Source organism: Rhea pennata, chromosome 12, assembly GCF_028389875.1.
Source record: "Rhea pennata isolate bPtePen1 chromosome 12, bPtePen1.pri, whole genome shotgun sequence".
NCBI classification, from domain to species: Eukaryota; Metazoa; Chordata; class Aves; order Rheiformes; family Rheidae; genus Rhea; species Rhea pennata.
The window spans coordinates 21,623,099-21,628,928 of record NC_084674.1 but is presented as its reverse complement, the minus strand read 5'-3'; the positions used below and the strand labels follow the sequence as shown (position 1 = coordinate 21,628,928).

The 5,830-nt window shown below is 47.4% G+C and overlaps 1 long non-coding RNA gene across 1 annotated transcript; it reads right to left on the bottom strand.

Annotated features, from left to right (window-relative positions):
* Positions 1-3,125: 3,125 nt before the first annotated feature.
* On the bottom strand, positions 3,126-5,071 carry LOC134145720 (uncharacterized). Its single transcript, XR_009959670.1, has 3 exons — positions 5,048-5,071; positions 4,346-4,410; positions 3,126-3,671 (listed from the first exon to the last, which is right to left on the bottom strand). It is a non-coding gene; the product is annotated as an uncharacterized LOC134145720 (long non-coding RNA).
* Between the last annotated feature and the right edge of the window lie 759 nt (positions 5,072-5,830).

The following is a 5,830-nucleotide window of genomic DNA, read 5'->3' as shown; positions in this document are numbered from 1 at the left end:
TCCCGCTCTATCCCCAAACTGCATCCCGTGGGTGAGCTACTCTTACAACGCGAGCGCTCCGGGGAGACCACAAAGGGGACGCAGGCAGACGAAGTCCCCCCTTTCCTCGATAGAGAAAAGCCTTAGAGTGCTTGAAATGCAATACTTAAGGAAGGCTGTAGATTTGCACATTCGTGGGTGAAGGTGCAGCAAAATGGAACATCCTCTCTTCAGACACTGGTTTTAATTTTAGTACTGTTCTCACAACGCACACCTGCAACAGACAGACCTGTAGCTACACCTGCAGCTCTCTGCCACCTCCAACACCAGCAGCAATCCAAGGATACGTCTCCCCCACCTTTTAGAGGCAAACATTAGGTCTCTCCACCAGCCTGCCAGCCCAAACTAGGGCTACAAAGCTGCTGCTGGGCAGCTGTAGGCCCAAGCGACTGAGGTGGCCTGAGAACTGTTAAGCAGGTGATTCTGGTCAGCTCACAGCACAGGCAAGGCAAGTTTGTATCACCACATGATAGCTTTCGTACACAAACGCATTCAAGCAGGTAAGGCACTAGCCTAACACAGCCTAGAGACCTCTTAGTGTAATCCAAAGCTATTCAGGCACTTCTGAAATCAGTGGGATTTAAGCACTGCAGATCTGCTTCTAGGTGACCTACCAATTGCCAACAAACTTTTCGAAAAGGATTAAAACCACCAAGAACCTCTCCCCAAATGAGCACAGCCTTCTGGCTTACCTTAAAGCAGCAGAGACCAAACTGCCTTTCTGTCTGGACTACACCCCTGGCTGTAGCAGTTGTGGCACAAACCCCACGAGCGCGTGCTCTCAGAACGTGCTCCGTCCAGCACAGCACTCCTCTCTACCCATGCTCTCCCTATTGGCATGCTGCTCTCAGGGCAATTAAATGTTTTCCAGTTGAGAAGCTTAAAACATCCGCAAGACAGATCAAGAGATGCGCGCACACAAATTGGACAGCTGGGTGTTGCACACCTCCCTACCCTACAAATAAGACACCTCCACCGCTCTTCCACACGGCCTTCCCAGTCCCAAGATGTACAAGAAAAGCAACTCCATACACCTTCCACCCCCATCTGCTGACACCAGCCCCCTAGCAAGCAAGCCGTGGCTCATACTGAGGAACTGTTCAAGCAGGGAACACCTCCACTTTACACCTCTGCTTTGCTACCAGGAGCTGTTCACCACTGATGTTTGTGAGGCAGAAGACCATAGGTCATCAGCCACATGGAGTTCTTCCAGCATGTTTACACTCTGCATGTACTTGAAGAAAAAGTAGGGGTAGTAAGTTGGCACATGAACCGATCGTAAGAGCCCTCAGCTCCTGAGTTTAATCTAGCAGATCTCTTAAATGCTGTCTTTGGCATATGCTGGATTATATTTTTAATCAGTTAAAAGCCTAAAGCACATTTGGGACCTGGAAAAACTTAGGAATCAGTTCAGCCAGTAAAGAAAAAAATCAAAATACTTACCTTGTTTCAAAATACCATTTTGATAACTAAGCTATTAAAAAAAAAAGAACTCTTACATTAAATAGATATTTTAGTTGAAAGTTTTCGATCCTGCAGGTTTGTTCTGCAATTATACAGAAAAGTTACATATTCCCAAACATTGAGTTAATAGATTCACACCACTCCGTGGACAAATGTTGCAATTGCAGCTTCAGTAACTACCACGTCTTAACAGAGGCCCCGGGGAGAGAAATCCTCTACCGATCTAGCGACAGCAGCAAAACCCTGTTACAACATCTCATTTTTAACATTACTCTCTCCAGGTCTCACAGTCAGCTAGCTACCCATAGATACTTTGTTACTGAAATGAAAAACCTCTATTTAGATGCAATGAACTATGCATGAATAATGAGGTATTTTATACAGTCCTATGACCCAAGTCACGGGTTCCTCAGTAGCTCCATTAACACTTTCAAATATTTCCAAGGTCCACACACATGAGTTTGCAGTAGCACCAATCACCATGACATCTAGCACTGCAGCTATCGTTACATCAAGCCTGAGCATTGGCATTTGTACCTACCTGCGTTCCTGAGCCTTCTATTCATGATCATTTAGAAGCATCCAGTGCACGGGAAGTCAAATGCACCCATTACTGCTTACATTACTACAGAGAAGCACAGTCCCAGCCTGCAGCTGGAGCCTACAGTTAGTTGTGTCTTTCCCATTTTTCTGAATTTCTATAGCTATAGCTACTCTACCTGGACTGCAAAGCAGCAGATGCTTAAGAAACAGCATTTGGAAGTCTAATCTGGTCATTACAACACTAAGAGCTACAGCAAAATCTGTAATAGCTGAAAACTTTGAATGCATAAACTAACAACCAAAACAGTTTTACCTATATTGAATACTCTCATTGAACAGTCAGTTCAACAGCGGATATATTGTGTACTAAAAGATACACATATGTGGATATACTTTTTTAATTTTAAAGCTTCACTTAAACATAACACAACTTGAAAAAGGACTAGTCTACTTGTGAATTTGAAAATAATCTATGGACTACTAAATGTTCAGAGCTACAGTGTAATAGTACTGAAAAGGCAGCAGTTGCTCCGTTTTCTGCGTGGAGGCTGATGCACATTAATACACAATCCCTCCAGAAGCCTGGCTGACCTGACATGGAAGGAAAACACAGATCCTGGTCACTCACTACACGCAGATTTGATGACAAATGATTGATATTTAAAAAGGAACTCATACAAGAAGTTTGAGCGTTCTCCTTCAAACGCAGAAGGTGAAGACACTTGCTCTTGAGCTTTGTTATGCCCAATTTTATTTGTACAAAAACACTGTGACGCACATGCCAACAGAAAAACCGGTTCTTTGTCTTAAACCACGTCAGTCTTTTTTTTGCAGAGCAGCCTGCTTAGCATTGTTGGCCTGCATCTTCTTCAGCCCCTTTTTGTTGTGTTTCTTTGCAAATCTCATGTTCCTCAGAAACTTGGGATCAACCTATAAAAACAAGGAAAAAATAAGCAGAAACGAGGTAAGTAGAAACATGGACACTACCAGTATGTTTTAGCTATTCCCAAATGCTGGCTGCATTTAATTCAGAAAAATTTCCTACTTAAGATGACAACAAAGTGATGTTAGCCAACCTTACCCATCCTTTAAATTAGCTGTTTTCCATAACATTAAAAATCAAATATAAAGAACAGGGCAAACTAAACAAAATTGTTAACAAGACAAATTGCCTTGCCAAAACATCGAAATTTCATTTACAAAATACATTCTGGATTTGAAGCATCACAAACAAATCTTATCAGGCGAGCACAGGTATATGTAATCTTCAGGCAAAGACCACTACCATTTTCCTTAGGCCTTTTCTTTTTATATTAAAGGAAAAGAATACCAGCATGGTGAAGAGGTGCTCCCTAGTTTTTGTCAGCTAATGGTTCACTAACACGCCTTTTTATGGATACAGTCCATCTGGAGAACTATCTGTTACTGCCCCACTGAAACATATCTGTTATTTTACAGTTAAAAGCACTTCACTGGCAGAAAGCACAAGCATCAGAATCTTGCCATCTTAACTTACGCACACAACAGACAGCCAAACTGCTGGTGGCAGGTGGAAGGACTGAACCTTGACTGAGCCGTGCAGAAAACAAGCTTTTACGTCATCCCTGAAGAGCCAAAAGTCACATCTAAAAGGCGAACAGAACCACGGTCCTCCCTAAATCTAAAATGCTTTCTTCCTTCTTTTCCCGCTTTCAAGTGTGGAAAAAGATACTCTTATACTACTTGTCTAATTCCAAGAAAAGGAGAATGCTGTCATTTTTTTTTTTTTTTAATATGTCTTACCCAGAAAGACAAATTCCAGGCATCTACTGAGCAAATATCCCTACATAAGGGCAGGGGGAGAAGCAGAAAACACAGGATTCAAAACTGAGGATAGCCACCCAACTCATGTGCATGTTTCACCAGAAACAGCAATAAGGGAAGTCTAGCTGACTATGAGAGGGAACAAAAGCAACACCTAAAAGCAGTTTTATAGACATACAATGTAGCTTTCGTGTGGGTTGGAACATATGCTATTTTCCCAGTTCGACACAGAAGCAAGCTCCCCAGCACACAGCAGCATCAAAAAGTGTCTTCTCTAGCCTAGCCTCACTAAGGCTTGAGACACATAACTATGATAGTTGCAAGTAAAGCAAGCAAAAGATGAAAAAGGAACAGATGGTATTTCCAGCCATCTGAAAAAACAAATTGTTTGTTAAAAGATTCTGATCAAAACAAAATACCGATACTGATGTGCTGGTATTTCCATGGTTAAGTCTAGGCAGCTTAACAGCTTGGAAGCACTGAAAGAAATACTCACCCCTTTGAGAGATTCATATCTCTGGGACCTGGGTTTCTTGATGCCATTTCTGTGCCACTTGCGCGCTTTTTACAAGACAAAAAAATACAACTTAAATTACAATTCCAACTATTTAAAAAAGGTCAGTGCAACTATTTAATAAGTACAGTTGACCCTGTACAGTGTCAACAGTACAACAGTGATGTGAGATAATTATTTAAGCCTTCAAAGTTGAACTAAATTCAAAGTAAGAAAGCACTTCTTTTCCATTTTTCTCGTATAATATGCTCTGAGCACTGCAGTGATTTCAAAACCAGACATTTTAGGGTTATCCGATATACCAATGGTAACACCACTGACAGAATAAAAAGCATCAGTCACCAATAAATTCAAGCACCTATGTTTAATGTTACAAGGTACCACTGATTTCAAGTATTTAATGTATGAAAAGAATCATTCAGTGGCACGTTTGATTTCAAAGAAAACAAAGTCTGGTTCTTTTTGTCTGCATGTTATTGCTATATTGAGGCTAAGCAAGTTTGGACGCTAGCAAAGCCTCGTCTCAAAGATGCCATTCAGCCTCCACACGGCGCTATCTCCTCCCCTGTTCGGCTTCTCCGAGTGCAAAGGAGGAAGCCTGGCCCGCTCCAGCCGAGGGGCTCAGGGCAAGCGGGCCCCGACGCGGCTCTCGCCTCGGCGCAGCCCCGCGGCGCCCCGACTTACACTGGTTGTGCGTGGTGTGGTTCTTGGACTTGGCCATGGTGCGACCTGCGGGCAAGGAGACACCGCTCAGCCGGGGGGGCCGCGCTGACCCGGACCCGGCCCCGGCCCCGGCCCCGGCCCCGGCCCCGCCGCCCGCCCCACAGGCCCGCCCCGGCCACCCCCGCCGCTCCTGCGGCCCCGCGGCGGCGCGGCCGCGGCCACCGCTGCGCGGATGGAGCCGGATGGCGCCGAGCGACACTCACCGCCGCCACCGCGCCGGAAGAGAAGGGCGCGCCGCGGGGCCCGCTGGGAAACGGGAGCGCGGCCGGACCGGAAGCCGGGGCGGGTCCGGTGCGGCCCCGGCGGCGCGAGGCGGCGGGTTCCGCGGGCGGCGGGTTCCGGGCCGGGCCGGGCCGGGCCGGGCGGCGGGGGCCGGGCGGTTCCGCGCTGCTGCGGCGGGGAGCGGGGCGGGGGGCTGCGGGGCGGGGGGCTGCCGGGCCCTCGAGCCCCGCGGCGGACGCGCTCCTGAAATGCTGGTGCCGAGAGGGCCCCGTCCGGGCAGAGCGCGGGCCCGCGCGGAGAGGCCGTAAACGCCGCCGGTTTCCAACCGCAACCAGCGGCCTCGGAAAAGCCACGGAGCAGCGACCCGCTGCCGGGCCGTGACCACCCCAGCTCGGCTCCCGGGCCCCCCAAACGGGCAGTTGCTACAAAAACACATTGCAGAGGACTTCTTTTTTCTTCCCCGGGAGGGCGCGTGTGGCTGTGCCCCGGTGCACGAGGAAGCCGGTGCGAGGCCTCGGCTGA